This window comes from Heterocephalus glaber, unplaced genomic scaffold (assembly GCF_053883595.1).
Source record: "Heterocephalus glaber isolate CG9 unplaced genomic scaffold, H.glaber_assembly_v1.0 deba00000122, whole genome shotgun sequence".
Lineage (NCBI taxonomy): Eukaryota > Metazoa > Chordata > Mammalia > Rodentia > Bathyergidae > Heterocephalus > Heterocephalus glaber.
In genome coordinates this window covers 67,753,800-67,771,036 of record NW_028258138.1, presented here as the reverse complement: position 1 = coordinate 67,771,036, position 17,237 = coordinate 67,753,800, and the positions used below count along the sequence as shown (strand labels likewise).

Genomic DNA, 17,237 nt, shown 5'->3' with positions numbered 1-17,237 from the left:
GGTCATTGAGGAATTCTTCAGCATTAGGCAAACAGCCATCCTATGACAAGGAGATGGTTTCAGCCTTAATTAACATAGAGGCACAGGAAGTCATACAATCTAGACAGGGGCTGTTTTTTCTTTTTATTTCCTCCCAAAGCAAAATGTTCAGGATGTATTTGTTTAAATATGTTTTATGTGCTAACCCCAAAACATACTTATATATACAAATATTTTCTCATTTCATTAATAAGATCATTTTTTTCAAATACCCATTATAATATGTTCGGTGACTTTTTTTTTTAACCTTTTCTTCTGAAAAAACTATTAGACAGTTTGAGCCCTACTGGGTACAGAGAGATATTCAGACAGTTTTTTTTAAATGGGTTCAATCTGCAGAGAGATTATAATATACTTAGGAAAAAAGGTTAAATATTCAGATAGAATACATAGGGAGTGTTGGACATATCCTGTGTTCTTCAGAAATTCAGAAGAGATCAGCTAAGAGTGGGGTTATATGCTAAGCCTTTATGAAAGAATTAGTATTTTAGTTTGGATAGGAGTGGTTGAGATTTGTGTAGACAGTGAGACAAGAAAGAGAATACTAGGTAAGAGGAACTAAGTGAAGAAAAAAGCCTTTTACACTACAGATGGTTGTGTATAGATGGGGAGAATATGAACCTGTCTTATTTAGAAAAAAATTACCTTAGATAGACATGGTAAAGTCAGATGATTGAAGACTTTTTAAAAGGTTGAACTAAACAGTTAGATTGCATATACCAATGGATTAGGAGCTCCTGAAATTCTTATTTGCTCCAAAGCGTTGGCATGTGGGAAATAGAGATTCACCCATCTATGGGATAAAGAGTCAATTTTGAGACATAAACTCATGCTTGCATTTGTTTGACACATTGGTTCTAGGCTTAAGGTAAAATAACCTTTAAAAAGTACCTCTCTACAGAGGACAGTAGGATAATTAAGAGCTTTTTCTGTTCTATAGAAGAAATATAAGATCACGAATGGCTAGTTCAAATAATAATCAGTGAATATTTGCAAATCCAATGCGGAGTCTTAAAGATTTCTATTTTTATCCAGGAGAAACACCAACAGAAGAGAAAATATATATTTTTTCAATCTGAGCCTATTTAAAATTGTCTTTGATACTTCAAAATATAATTATATCCTTCTGTCAGTGTAACCCGGAAACATTTTGACCATAGTATTTTTAAAGTGATTATTTTAATAATTATTATTTGCTTACTATTGATTTGCTTTTCCCTCAATTTTAAATATCTTATATATCTCTTATGAATTTATATAATCAAAGTAAAATATCTCTTGAATAGATTTTATGTCATTCAGAAAGCAACTAGATTTTCTTCTCCATGATATATTCTCAATCCATTTTGCTTTCTATGATGACATAAAAAATAATATCAGTAGCAGATATATTTACGTTTCCAAGGACTACTTCCAGGCCTTTAATATATGCATTAAATCCTTCTTTTATAACTAATATACAACTGCACATTCAGTCATCTTTGTGTGATATGATCATGAATATAATACTCCCATTAAGATTCTATTTTCTATAGAGGAATCCCTTCTAGTAAGAATTATTTTTTATCCAACCAGAAACTTAGAAGGTTTTAGAATAAATTCCCAAAGTAAAATATTTAATAAAACTAGTTCAATGTTAGTGGGGTTTTTTACTCTCATTGAAGCATTTTATATCATCATGTCTGTTCAGCTGTAGACAATTTCAAAATAATTGTGTACACTAATAAACTCATTGAATTTTAAAAGAAGCATTAGGCTCTACTTTACCTCATGGTTATTAAACAGATGACCAAGAACCACAAATTATTTGGCCTTAATTTTATTTAATTTTGCTATAGAATATAAATATGTTTAGTTAGTAATGAACATCTGGCTAGTTTACCTCTGTTCTGGACACACAGTGTCACTTTTCATCCAGCTATGTCACATTTTAACATTACTTTCTAAAGCCATTCATGTTTGTATCTCTATATAGGCTCTTTTATTAAAAGTGATTAAACATATTGGGCTTAGAGTACATTTACAAACTCCAAAGTAATTTATGAAATCTAAGAAGTATAGTTTTTCTTTGGCTCAGAAAAAATATCTAGGATGACAATTTAATATACTTTCACCACACTGTGATTTATTTGCTTTTTCCAATTGCACATAATTCACTGCCACACATTGCCATTTTATTTATAAGTATAAACCTCAGAAAGCTGAATTTTATTAGCATTGTACCTGTGACCTAAATTTAATCAGGATCTTGAAAGGGATACAAAATATTTGAATCACTTCCTATTGTTATTTTTAAAAATATCACTATTTATAAGAATTTCATACTATGTGGTATTAGAAAAAGAAAGTGGAAATTCTATCTACATTTTATCATGCCTCCTTGTACTGGATGGTGTGCTCTAAAGGACTCTCAAGTTGCCTGGCATTTGGGTGGCTTGTGTATTTGGACCCAGGTCCATTAGGAGAGTTAGCTCCTGATTCCTGAAACTCCTTAGAGGGTCAAACCAGGACTTACTTTTTCCTCCTTCTTTTTAAGAATCTCTAATCCCTTCTGAAGAATAAATTGTGACAGGTTATTGTTGTGTGTAGCTCACACTGAAACCACGGGCACATACTGCCAGAAACAGAGACATTAGAAAGGTATTGAAGAACAGGCTGGTTATCTACAAAGTACAGAAATAGCAGGAGAAAGTAACTTCTAGTCCTAGTCATGTGACATCTCAAAAGAGTGGGCATGGAACTCTGGGAATCTGCTGTCCACAGTCCACTCTCTACATCCAACTCTGCTCTGTCTTCCTCCCATACCAATAAACCATTTTCATGCAAAAGGAAAAAGAAAAATAGAAGAGGAAGAAGAGAAAAAAAAAAACCCTCAATGCTAAGGACAGTGAGATGGCTAGAAGACAATGAGGCATTGAGAAATACATTGGTTCCAGAAATTAGATTCTAGGCATGTAGTGCCAGGATAGAGGACTTTTATTTAATTTTATAGAAAAATGTTCGGGTTATTTTACACTGAGATGTAAAATCTCATTTGCAGCTGAGCCCTGGAGGGAGTGACAGAAACTCAGAGAGCTCATAAAGACAAGCATAATAGGATTAATAAGAAAAAGGATGAAGACATAAGCTTTTATTATAGGAACTCAGTGGTAAATTTTAGCATCAATGAAGGGTGAAATGTCAATACTTACCCAAATATTTGTGCTTTTGGGTGAGTACAACACCTAAGGATGCTGCCTTTATAGGTTCATGCTTCTTGCATAGGCTATCTGCTCTTGTCAGGAAAGGGGGCCATTCTGATAGAACAAGAAAAGAAAGTCACTGTGTGCTAGTAATTCTAGAACTTTCCTGTATGGAAATAATTCTTAGAATGCATTTTATAAAATTAAAACAAAATTTCAGGGTAAATAATAATCTATTGAATAAGGATTGGAAAATCATTTGATAATCAAGGGTCTGAATATTAAATTTTTTGTTTTTTATTTATGACTTGAAAATACCAAATGTTTATTTAGAGTCAATTCATGTGAAAATTCCAGGTTTCTCGTGAACATAGATTGGAATACAAGGCTTTAATCAAATTCTTTGCTTCATAGTTGACTTTTTCTTGTTTTTTCATAAAGGTTTATTGTCACAAAATAATTTCAGTGGAAAATGTGGCTGCTGAAGCAATTTTAATAACTGTACCATAAGAAACACAGTCTAGTTATTTCACCTACAGTCATACCTATTGTCAGGGTAACATTCAGGGCACTTTGTTTGTAATGGGGAGAAGATGGTGTTGACTTTAGGCGAGGAAGAGCCAAGTAATGATGATTTCAATCCCCGAGGGGCTTCATTCATTTTTCTAATTTGTCATGCTGAATTGATTTTTTCCAGTATTACTTTCCTAATAAGATCACTATATCCTTTAAAAGCATTACTTTTAAAGCAATATTAATGCTGAAAACTAACAGTCTTATCAAGGAGAAACATTATAGCTGTCAGGGGAACAAGTCTGAATGTTTTATACACTATAGTAAAAATCAACTATAGTTTAGAAATATTGATAGAAATGAGAGGATCCCTCCCATCTATTGTTATTTCTTCATCTATTTAACCTCTAGGCTTCCAATTTATACTCTTAAATACAGACTCTGATTACAGAAATATAAACTGCATGAAGACAGATGTAATACTAGGAATGTACATTTAGATTTGTTGCAGAGTAAGAACACATGTAATACTTTTTCTTAATTTAAATTGTTTTCAACTATAAACATTGAAAAATGTCTTCTTTCTCCACATGGTGGTGCATACCTATAATCTCAACATTCTGGAAGGCTGAGACAGGAGGAACACAAATCTGAACCCACCCTCCGCAACTCATCAACTTAGCAAGACCCTGTTTAAGAATAAAAATTATAATAAAATAAAATGAAATAAAATGATTGGGAATGTAGGTGAGTGTGAAAGCAAAATAAATAAATAAATAAATAAATAAATAAATAAAATCAACTCTTGAAAATCTGATAATCAGTGAGTCTATAAACATTATTAACATTAGTGCATGGTTTCTCTTTTTATGATTATCTTATCTCACTTGAGGTGGTGTAAAATATGATAGCCAAAACCGTTTTCCATGTTTAATTCAACAATGCATTTCTGAATGAGCGCATGTATAAATGGAAGTATACTACTTTTAATGCAGGAAGACTTCTTTGAAATAGAAATGCCTGGTCCTGAAGGGTCTGTTGCAAAGGCAGTTTTGCAAACAGAGACTGACTTAAGTTTAGCTTGCAGGAGTTCCAACTTTTAAGGTTCAGGGATATGAGTCTTTTGTAGGAAAGGGGTCCATGAACTGCTTGAAATCAGGCTAGAAGAGTTAATTGAGAAAGAGAAGTCCTTTATGTATCACATGTCCCAAGTGTGCCTTCTTTGTGGTTGTAACCTTTGCATGGATCGCTATCTTTGTTATGATCACCTTATCATTTTCAGCAACATAACCATCCTCAGGTATTATATCTGATTAAAAATGCCCCTTATATGTACCACCAAAGCTATTAGCACCAATATTTTCAATCTGGTTGTTTCATGTGAGGCTGTTTTGGCTTCACTTACAAATGCTGGGTCCAGTGTGTTGAGTATCCACCATGTGTCCTTGTTCTAAAGATGAATCCTAGCCAGCATGATGCACTGAATTTTCTAGCCTTACTGCATTTACACAGACTCAGCTGTAGTATTAATTTTGGAACTTTACTCACTGACTCAGTGAAGTGATGAAGATGATAAAATGAATTATGGTCAAAACTTATCCTTTTCTATTTGAGTGAGAGAATAATACATCTATACAAATGGCAAAGGCTTGCACATATCATCCAAAGTCATGATTAGGTGATACTGCTGATTCAGTCGGAATGACTACACTCAATTCAAGTGGGGACACAGAGATTGAGCTAGATTTTGGCCAATGTGTGGTATTTCTGGGTCTCTAATTTCATTGCACTTTTATTTGAACTTTAAACACTCAATCCTGCTTTCTCAACAGGCTCTTCCTAGAAACATGTTTTCTCTGTCCTTTTATGAATAAAACAATGACATCCTTTGATCCTCTCTTCCTTTCCAACCTCATCCTCAATATTCTTGCCTTCACAGTTCTAAGAAAGGTTTGGCTCTTTTTTTATTTGAATAAAGGATGAATTGAGAAATGGATGATAGTCCTGGTGACAAGCGAGAGAAAATGCAATTGGGTACCTGAAGGAAAGAGTGAATATCTACCCTCATCTATCACTAGTGATTAGCTGCAGTGTGAGCAAGGCAGAGACAGAGACAGAGAGAGATTGGAAATGATGAATGGATTCTGGAGAGAGGCTGGGCTTCTCTGCCTGGTTTTTCTGGCTCATCGATCATCTCTGGTGTGGCTGATAGGTGGCTCTGTCACTCCTACCTCTATTTCACCCACTAGAGAATCTGTAACTGTGACAGGCATCCCCTTGTCCACAGCCCTTTTGGTAGCAATAGCAGATTCAGCCCTGAACAAAATGTCTGAGATCTGCTGTCTAACTGCCTGATGTTTCTATTCTAGTTTACCTTAGGAATGTATGTTTCCATGTCCCCATCAGTTCTCTCAGCCTGTGATTCTGCTAGTCCCTCTTCAGGGTGACTGTTGGCAGCGTGCCCGTCATGTTCTTTGTACTGGCGTGGTGATAGGCTGACATTACATAAAACATTTACAAAAGGTGGGGTTGGGGTTGGGAGGGTCCATAAAAATATTGAAGTCATCCAACCATGAAATGGAAAGATGAGGAAAATGTTTTCACAAAGCCATTCATATCTGTCACCCTGCTGAGTCTTGCTTTCATGTGTCCCCTGTTTGGTCCCTTCCTCTCACCTTTGCTGTGCAGGCCCCATCTTCCCTGGGAAATCAGATCTTGGCAGGTACAGTCCTTCAGACAGCCCCATCTTTACATATGAAAAAAACTTTTTGTAATGACACGTTCTGTTGACATTGTTCATTCTCCATTGTTCTCCAAGGAGCTTAACAGTTTGGCACTCACTTTGGCACATACTTGCTATGATAAGAAAAATATAGTGAATACTGTTGATCCACTCCACCTAACAAAAAGGCATGGATCTTCAGCACCAGAAACAATGTACAAACCCTAAGTGACAGTGTGACAAGTTCTGACTTATTTGGTGCACTCAGTGGATTGCAAGCTACAGGTGAGAGGTGTCTTTTAAAGTGTGTGGTAATTCATGAGTTACAATGCAATAACATGAAATGCTGTCAGTTTCATTGAATTACCATTTTCATGACACTTCAGATTTCAGCTTTTTAAGAAATGTCATCACAGGAGATACAATTTGAGTCTCTGATTATGATCATAAGACCAAGGTCCAGAGTTCTCTAGTGGAAATTACCCAGTTCTCATGCAAAAAAAAAAAAAAAAAAGTATATCAGTCAAGATCCAACAGCAAGGTGGTGCTGTGTTATTTGAATTTGATGGAAACGTGCAAGTTGATTTTGTACCCAGGAACACTAGGGTGAACTCCGAATTGTAAGAGTTTAACAGTTAAGAAATGATTCACATAGCAAATGACCTTAAAATGGGCAACTAAATATGGCATTGCTCTGCAACACTCTGTCACACATTTCTGTATGGCAATTTCTGTCAAATAAAACATTATGAAGTGTCCTCATCTACTTTGTTTACTGGATCTGGCATCCTGTGACTTCCAGCTCTTACCCAAAGTCAAACTGATCATGAATGGTAAACACTTTGAATTGAATCAAGAGCTTGAAGGACCTTATGAATGCACAATTAGAGATATGAAAGATTAGCACAACTGCTTCAGAAAGTGGTAAGAATGATGGGACAAGCATATTCAAAGTGAAAGGAAGTATCTCAAGATTAATGACAATGTGTCTTTTACTGTCATTTTTTTTTGTACTGAGGATCGAATTCAGGACCTCGTGCCTCTAGGCTACTGTCATTTTTTAATTTAGATATTCACCTGATTTTTGATTGTACATCATCCATGTAAGTATGTACCAAATCAAATATAAGATAGGACACACACATATGCTTCAATTTAGGATTGGCTACAACTACTAGGAAGAAAAATCACAGAACATTGTATGACTCAAAACGAAGAACCCATTCTACTGCTTTTCTTCAATGTGATCCTTGGTTCAAGTTTTTTTTTCTCTAAATTACAGAAAATAGGCACACAAATCACATAAACTGATAGGGATTGTCATTCTGGGGATATTCATTCTTCAGTGTAGATTAGTTACTTGCATCCTTTTTTCATTTTTAATGTTATTTTATGTTTTAATCATTATTTTTATTAATATACATTTGCAGTACATAATGATTACATTCATTGTAGGGTGCTAGTACATATACATGACACATCTTGATTCCTTTTTTCATCTTCTCTGCTCCATGAATGTGAAGTTTCTAGCACTGTATGCATGTAATTATTCTCACAGTGACTAATAGAATTCACACCTATTTTCCTTTGAACTTGACAAGGAACTGACATTATTGCTTGTGACATACATACATGGATGAATCCTGATTATGGACAAAAGAGACAGAAAATAACTCCTTCCTTTTCTGGCTCACCTATGGACCCTGCTGTTATATAGTAGGATGTCTAAACAGCCTGCTTTTCCTTTGACTCTTCAAATATCATTGAACGTTGCCAATGCTACTGAAGATTCACCATAAAAGAATTTCAGATTTAATTCCCAACCTCTTCCCAGGCCAAGTGGTAGAGACTTATCAAATGAAGAGAACAAAGATTAAATGAATAAGTTACAGCAGATGCATAAAACTTACTATTATAGATTTTCATGCCTTTATTCTAATAATATTACTTCTTGTATTATAAAACAGATTTTTTTGTTGTTTTTTGTTTTTTTGTTACTGGGGCTTGAACCCAGGGGTTTCCTACCATTGAAATGAAACCCCAGAACTTTTTAATATTTGAGACAGAGTCTTGTTATCTTGCCCAGGTTGGCTTCCAACTTGCAATCCTGCCATCTCAGCCTCACAAGTGGCTGGAATTAAAGGTATGCACCACCGCACTTGCTTAGTTAAACATTTATTTGTTGATATAGAGGATATAATTATATGAAGAATCAAACATGCAATTCACTCTGAGTACTTTCCTCTTTAATTCTGACCCAGATGATATGTACTGGTCAGCTTTGTGTCATTGTGACCAAAGTACCTGAGGATAACAGAGGATCAAAGGTTATTTTAGCACATGATTTCAAAGATTTCAGCCCATCATGGACTAGTTCCAAGGCTGAATCATCATGGCAGAAGAGAATAGTAGAAGACAGGTGCTCATGTTATGGTAGTTAGGAAGCAGAGAGCAAGAAATAGCCAGAGAAAGCAAGAAGAAGGGAAATAGGGAGGCCCTTCAGAGGCACCCCCATTGACCTGCCTCCATCTCCAAATAGCCCATTGAGCTAGGAACTCATCTATGGATTGAGCCACTGACAATGCTTGCACTTTCGTGATCCAGTTCCTTTCTGAATGCTGCACCTCTGTACAAATGAAAGTTTTGAGGGACATTTTATATCCAAATCATAGCATGGTGTTACCTAGCTTGATCACTCAGTTTATTCAAAGCTTGACTCAACACCATGTTTTTGTCATCATAAGCATGTTACTTGTATGGAAATCAGAAAGCTGTGGAGTTTAACCTATTCATCGGTTGTATACTCTTGAATTGGTTGGCAAAATATCTGGTTCTCAGTTTTCTCGCTTGTAAAGTGGAAAGAGATGTCTATCATATAAAGTGCTATGAGAATTAAAATGGACTGTAATAGCTTGTAATTTGTTAGCATAATTCCTCATATATAGTAGGAGTTAATTAAATGTAATTTTAAAATATATTTTTAAAAATCATTAAAAATTCCAGAGAATGCATACTTTATTATTTAAATCAATAGCAAAAAAACCCGTGAAAACCATGAATTTTTTTAAAAAGGTATAACAAGTATATGAGTACAGGGTCTGATTTTATTAGGGAAATACCTACTTGGTAAAAATTCAGTTCTATTTATAGCCATTTAGGCTCATACAGCACATGTTCAGTAAGCAATAAAGAAGAGTGATTGACTAGTTTTATGGTCTGTAGTTGTATTTACAGTAATATTGACTCGAAAATTTAAGAACATATGCAAAGAGCATGAGAATGAAAACATTTTAATTATTATTATTTCGTGCATTTTTATGCACTTAGAATGAATGTATCAATTTTTAAACAGAAACCCTTGAAGACAAATACTAGCCGTTTTTGTGCCTGATATTCAGTATGGAACCTACTCTGGATGTTCAAATAAACTGTTATTGTGACTCTGTATCTAAAACAATGTATTTTATGATCACTTTGCCTGTGTATTTCAGTTCTTCTGACAGCCATACTGGATTAATGGCAAATAATGAATTACTCTATACTCTGTTTCCCTACACTTAAGTCTCATGACTGGAATATATCCATCCTGTGGGCACACATGTCTTAGAGAATGAATCCCAATATTTGACAGTTAGGATTTAACAAAGCTCATTATATGACACTTTAAATTTATAAGTAAATCAGGGACCAATATTTGTTTGCTAAAATAATATCCATATGGTGTTTCAAATGAATACTTCTAGGAATTCAGTTGCAATATTGAAGTGAGAAATGCTTGTGTTATAAAACTACACCACCATGACAGCCACTGCTGCACATCTTTGTGAAGTTAGCTCCTATTCCTGACCCCTACTATATTTTAAATCAATATATTTGCAAATATATGAATTTTTCACTACCCATAACCTAATTTCTTTTAGAAATTTTATTTGTCTGTTTGAAGAGTTCAATCTTCAGTAAAATAGGCTTGCAGAGAAATACCTTTCACAGGATAGGGCTAATGAAGAGAAAGTCTGTCTTGGTGAATATGGTGACTCTACCAGAGACTATGAATTGACGTAATATAAAAAAGTGAATCCAGTAGGTACCTGGGAAAAGTCGGCATTAAGTAAATGTCACTTCCTTCTCACATCCATTCCTTTCATACATATGTGGAAATATATGTGTGTGTATAGTGTATGTGTGCTAATGTGTGTTTTAGAATTCAAGGACAATTAAAATACTATTATTTTAAAGCCCCCTTTTTAAACAGAGCTTGTCACTAAATAGTTGTATACTTATGAGTAATTCATATGTCTAAGCTATTAAAGGTTTATTAAACCTACCTCCCAGGGTTGTTATATGAATTAGAAAAGATCATTTTAAAACACCTAGTACCTTGTTTGATATAGCACGGCTCCTTAATATTATACAGGTACTGTCTTTATTTATGTCATTATCATCATCATCATCATCTTTTCCATCACCATTATTTTCACTAAGCAAAGCAGCTGGAACTCTTTGAGTGAATGCATAGTTTGGTGCTCCTTTCTGCTCACAATGAGGCCAATGTAGTTTCCCCACAAATGTTATTTCCCTACATGTAAATTACATGACACCTTTAAAAGGTAAAAAGTGAAAAATATGTGGGCTGAATGACAGAGACATGGTGGGTGTTTTAGCCAGTTTGCTTCCCAGTGCTCCAGGAATACTTTTCTCCAGCATCTGGTGTGAGAGTTAATGTTCAATTCTCCTGTTGCTGGTGTGATATTAGTCTGCCCGATCATTTTCTCTACCCCCACTCACTTTCACTCTTATTGCTTAGATTGCTTCTGATCTATTTCCACATTTCTATTTTTCCAACCTGACACCTTTCCCTTTCTCTTTCAAGTTGTCTACTCAGCATGTGGAAAACAAACACATTTGCCTCTAGTCCTCCAGGTAGCCAATTAAGACATCATGTTCTAAGGCTCGTGCATGGTTGTGTGCGTGTCTGTTTTACATATGACTTGCTATTATTTTTTCTTGGCTCTGACTTGGCAACTATATTTATTGGAAAAAAATGAGGTGTAATTTGCTTTTCTAATTTTCCGAGAGAGCTCTCTTGGTTACATAGGGGCTGGATTTTCAAATTGCTGATGCCAGAAAGCTGGGACTACACACAGAGCATGGGGTTAGGCAGGGAAATACTTCATTAGACTTGTATTCCAAGAAGACACTTTTGCTTCTTAACGCCTGTGATTTTAATTAAAACCTGGAAAGTAAAGAATCCTCTGGTTGTATTAATGCTTTCATTTCCATTAGGAGGGGAGAGTTTATAAACACTATCTGGGTTTATAAATTAGTTCTCATGTGAATAATAAGTGCACAGTGTCACAGAGAAGGCAAAACTCTGCTTGCCCATCTGTTCCTCTCACACTTATGTCTTCCATTGTTGTTTTCCTCTTCAGAGACTCTTGGAGAAGTTGTCCTTTTTTTCCTTCTCCTTACATATATATCATCCATATCCTTTAACCATGTTTATACTGAAAGCAGATTTTGAGTTGATAGAAAGAAGTGTTAGTGGTTTGGCTATAAATCTTCAGTAAAAATAAATTAAAAATTAACTATTAAATTCTCATGGGAGACAGGATTTCTTTCTGTAAATCTAAATTTCTCTTGAGATGTAAGAGTTCCATAATAAAAAAGTATATGCATATGCACAAACAAAACACATATTTATCTTTACAAAACAACAAGGTCAGCAGACACATGCACTTGTTTGTATAAAGTGTTTGATTAATGTATTATCATTCTCCTTCATGTATATCATGAAGATAGTGACAAAAATACATAGAATTAATATTACAGGAAATATTGCTGCATGCAAAAACAATTACACTGAAAAATAATATAGGAACCAAAATGAACCAAGAATGAAAGAATATGGGAACTATATAGACATATTCTTCTGTTGAATCACTTTGGAAATTGGGGCAATATTCATTATAAGTAAATGCACACATATTAAAGAAGCAAATCTTTTCTGTGGAGGAATAGACCCTGGAACTCCCTTCTATGACTTGCATTCCAGAAACACCGCCGGAGCACGCCTGCCCCTAAAGCCAAATGAGTTCAGTCAAGCGGGCAGACACTTCTTATGGGTACTTCTTGAAAATTAATTGTCATATTGGCTATGGAACTTTTTGACTGGAAGAATTTCCAATCACTGTTTGTGTGTACCACACTCGAAATAATTGAGTGGTACAAAGATGTGATGCTTTTCTCATGGGTCGGGCCTGTGAACATGGCGATCATATGTGGAGACAGATGTTTTGTCTTGAATAAGATGTTGTACTCAGCTCTTTTCTTAGAGAGAGCAAAGGTCCAGACTCACTTTGTCTGTCTCCTACAAGTATTCTAGGTAGGATGGCCATTTGTTGGCAGTTTCTGCATGTGCCTGGCACAAACAGGAAAACAGATCAGAATACTGCTAACAGGCACGTTCATGGGAAAATGTGCCAAAAATCAACATGTTTCCTAATAGCAAAATACTCATAGTACAATGAACATATGTATGGCATTAAGGTTTTGAGATTACAAATTACCATAATTACAAAATATCAATTTATAATAGTATATATACTTATCATCAGAAAATTATGTGCATTTTTATTCAACAAGGAATAAACATCTTAGAGGTACTGAAAAAAGTTGTGATCTCAATTCAATATTTTGAGATTTTCTCCATATCAAAAATCTCAGTCTTTCCTGACTGAACATTTCAAAAAAGCAATGCTCTTACTCGCCTCCTGTCACTGGGACACGATATTGGACGTCTGCACCTTAAAGGAAGAGAGGTGTATTTTGGCTCCTAGTTTCAGTCCATGATCAGAAACAAGATGGCAGAAGGCCCATGTCATGGAAAAATATGCTCAACCCATGGTGGTCAGGAAACTAGAATGGAAGAGGTAGGGAGAATAAATATCTTCTCAAGTCATTCTCTGAGTGACCTACTGCTAACCAGACCCCAACTCTTTCCAATATATAGTACCCAATAGCCATGATTCCTTGACCTTCCAAAACCATGAGGCTTTTGGGGGATAGTTTAGATCAAATCATAAGAGAAATAGTCATAGGACAGTTCATATCAGCATTCCATAGTACTTTATTATTTCCAAAGAGATTTTTTACATATATTATCTGGTTTTTCTCCACAATCTTACTTGGCTACTAATAAACGTGATGTGCATACATATGTGACAACTTATCTGCACGATGAAACCTTAGTCATTGAAATTCATTCTATAAAGTGCCTAAAAAGAAAATATGATGTGTGATTTATATATTTTAGTACTATATTTGCTTCTTTGAAAATTCTCCTGTTCAGTCACTTTCTCGTCACTAAGACACAATGTCCAATACAAGCACCTTACAGGAGAAAGGGTTTATTTTAACTCACATTTTGGTATTCTCAGTCCTTGCATTGACATCTGGCTCTGAGGCAGGATGACATGGCACAGGGGAATGACAGAGGAATTGCTTCTCATATCATGGCATCCAGGAATCAGAGAGAGGGAGGGGAGAAGAGGTGCCCTTACAGGCCCATCTCCAGGGTCCTGGCTCCTCTGACCAGGCTCTGCCACTAGACATCACACTTACTATAAACACATAAGTGAACTAATCCACTGATGATTGTCATATCCTATGATCCAGTCACCTCCGAAAAGACCTACCTATGAGCATATGAAGCTTTGTGAGGACCTCTAGATATAAACAATAACACCTCCTATGCATTGCTTTATTTTCAGTGTTTTGGCCAATTATTTTTCTATTTTACTGTCACCTAACAACTTAAACCTGTGCCTGTGTTACAGTTTTTCTTATAATAATAGTGAGTTTATCTCCAAAAGATTAAAAAAGAGCCATTTTACTCACATGGTCATAAGGCTATTGTTCCTATACTGTAGTCATTTGTGTCTTCAAAGAGCTCCAAGTCAGTAGGACCATCTGCTTTGACTGACTTCTGGATAAGTTAAGAAGAAACTGAGGGGAACACAGAAACCAGAATGTTACCTAAATGTAGTATCAGTGATGATAGAGCTAGGGGTTGAGATTTTGGATTTGTGAGCCACGTGGATTGTTCACACTGAGCCCCTTAGATGGAAGTCGTGGCTCTTCCAGGCTTGACCACGATGGCCTGGGTAGCTTGTTACACAGCCTGAGGTCTCTGCATGATTATTAGCAGGGAAAGCTGAGGAGGCTGAGGTCACTATGGTAAGGACACTTCCTAGAAGAAAGAGCAGTGAAACTGAGCCCATGTATGTAATTTTTCTCAAATGTAACCATCAGGGAAGCCATCTCATCACCCCTGGGGTGATAAGTAAAGAGATGGAGAGAAGCCAGAAGCATCCTTAGGAAAAATGTCCCCATAAGGAAATAAGAGGCAGAGAACAGTTATTTCTTTCCAAACATATATTTACCTAACTGATTATGTAATCACCAAGTAACTTTCAAGTTTTAGGTCAAGGAAACAAGACACAACATCATTTTACAACAAAAATCTTGGTAAATATTAACCAAGGTCCTTTTCACAAGGGATATGCAGTATTTGGATTTTCAGAAGACTAGTTTGAATTGGCATGGAGAGAGAGCTGGGCCAGAGATTTACGATTTGAGGCATGCGTATAATTTTTGGTATGTTATCAGGCTTCATTTTGATAAATGGTTGTGAGCTAATCATTTAAATGCCTACTTGCCAATATCACTCAGACAGTGCTTGACAACTGCCTATTGTACTTTCCAAACTGACAAACACCTAATATTGGCTTTTTTTATTGAAGTCCCTTGAGGCCTCCGCCTGATCAACCAAAGTTGAAGGTTGAGTGTAGTGAGCAGGGCAAATGGATTCTCATCCCTATCTCCTGGAGCACAGCAGAGGCATTTTATTGAGATATCCTCCCAAGTAGTTAAAATAGAAGTGTCTGGTGCCAAAATGAGAACAAATGAAAAAGCTAGTGACACCCACACAAGATTTTGGTTTTCTGCTGCCTAGAGCCCCTATGGGAAAGGCAAGCTGGCACTTCCACTCCAAGGAATGCTTCTCAGGCAAGGTGGGAGCTGTCAGAATTAGTAGGGAGGAGGAGGAGCTGATGTTCACTGATGGTTTTCTAAGCTCCCTGGGAGTCTCTAACTTTGCTGAATCTGTTAGAGGCACATAGTCAGTGAGCCTGAGGTGGGCTTTTTGACTCCCAAAGGATTTCAAACTCATCATTTGGTCTAATCATCAGCATATCTCCTTTAGAAGCACTATGGGGAACACCACAAATGCAACAGTTTCATCCCTGTGGCTTTCTCTGACCCTTACTTCCAAGGGGAATCTGTAGATAACACATAAGCCTGCAGTTCCCTTCAGAAATTTACTGGCACATTCTCTCTTCTACCCTGTGGTACTCTTGCCTCAGCCCCACTTTGGCTGTCATTTTCCCTCTTGCTTTTGTCTGCCCCTGCATCCTTATCTCACCCTGAAATCTATATGGAACAGACAAAGTCTGAGTGATTTCTTCTTAACATCTGGGAATTTGAGATCAATACCTGGCTCACATCTTTCCTCCTTCACTGAACCCCTGCCCACTGCTTCTTGGTACATAGAAATTGGCATTAGTTTTATGATCCAGACTATTGTTTCCACCTGCTTGTAATCATGCCCCTGAGACAGATGGAGATCAGAGAAGCCTATATTATATACAAGTGTATCAAGGGTCAACACAGAAGAAATCCTTCTAGTGAAAACTTGCCTGTGTGTGGATAAAAATTAGACATAGCCTCTGCTTCACCAGGTAGACTTTTTATCAGCTGAGGCTCAGTGACTAGGGTTGGAGGAAACAATCTTTTTAACATTCACATTGAATGTTATATATTCACATGCCAAGATTTTTGTTAAGATACCTGAATGTTTAGGAAGGACATTAATAAAATAAAAAGATGTCATTTAATCCATTTTTTGTCTACCTAGGTGGTGGTTATTACAATTATTAGAAAGGACAGGATAATAGAAGTCTGCTTCTGCAGATCAAAATGCCTTATTAAGCATTGTGCTCTGACTCACATGTCCAAATACCACTCTTCCCTGTCCCAAATGAAACAGATAGATAAGGTAGGACAAAGAGTGAGCTAAAGATGCAGGACTACAGTCTCATGGTTCCTTTGGATGCTCAGCAAAGTTTTCTTCCGTAAGAACAGAAAAGGAAAAAAAAAAACCAAAACCACAATAACCAACACTATGCTTGGATATTCTTTTTTGTGTTTTTTTCAACCTGACTAATAATAATTGTAAAGCCCATCCACATATACTATCTCATTAAACCTTCACAACTTTGTGAAATAAAAACTATATTATTATTAATCTCTTTTGTTTTCATGATTATGAGACAAGGCTACTAATACTAATTGTATAGGTTTGTTATGTTGCTCACATTTCCATTGCTGAGACTAAATACCTGATACCCACCACTTAAAGGAGAAGGGGTTTTTTCAATTCATGTTTTAGGGATTTCAGTCATTGTCAGCTGAAATCATGGCAGAAGGGCATGGGAAAGGAAAGTTGCTCAATTCATAGCATCCTGGAAGTAGAGAGCAGGACAAAAGGCCAAGAGGAAGGGGCTAGGGATCAGATATTGTCCCTAAGTTATACTCCCACAACCCACCTGGTAACACCTGGGAAAGTACTTTCCTAATCTTCAAGGTATCTCTGAAGCCAATCAAAGTGACAATCAAGATTGGCCACTACATTCTACCCCTCAGTAACTTGACACCTAAACACA

General features: G+C 36.1%; 1 protein-coding gene and 1 pseudogene across 2 annotated transcripts in view; both read left to right on the top strand.

Moving 5' to 3' along the window:
- Positions 1–17,237, top strand: part of Lsamp (limbic system associated membrane protein) — a 2,156,433-nt gene that overhangs the window by 200,081 nt on the left and 1,939,115 nt on the right. The window lies entirely within an intron of this gene.
- The window catches only part of LOC147830466 (ubiquitin carboxyl-terminal hydrolase CYLD pseudogene), a 156,780-nt pseudogene extending 139,543 nt beyond the window's left edge, over positions 1–17,237 (top strand). Inside the window, exon 2 of the transcript XR_015450399.1 lies at positions 1–17,237. This exon is cut by the window's left edge and continues 93,010 nt beyond it. The product of XR_015450399.1 is annotated as a ubiquitin carboxyl-terminal hydrolase CYLD pseudogene (transcript).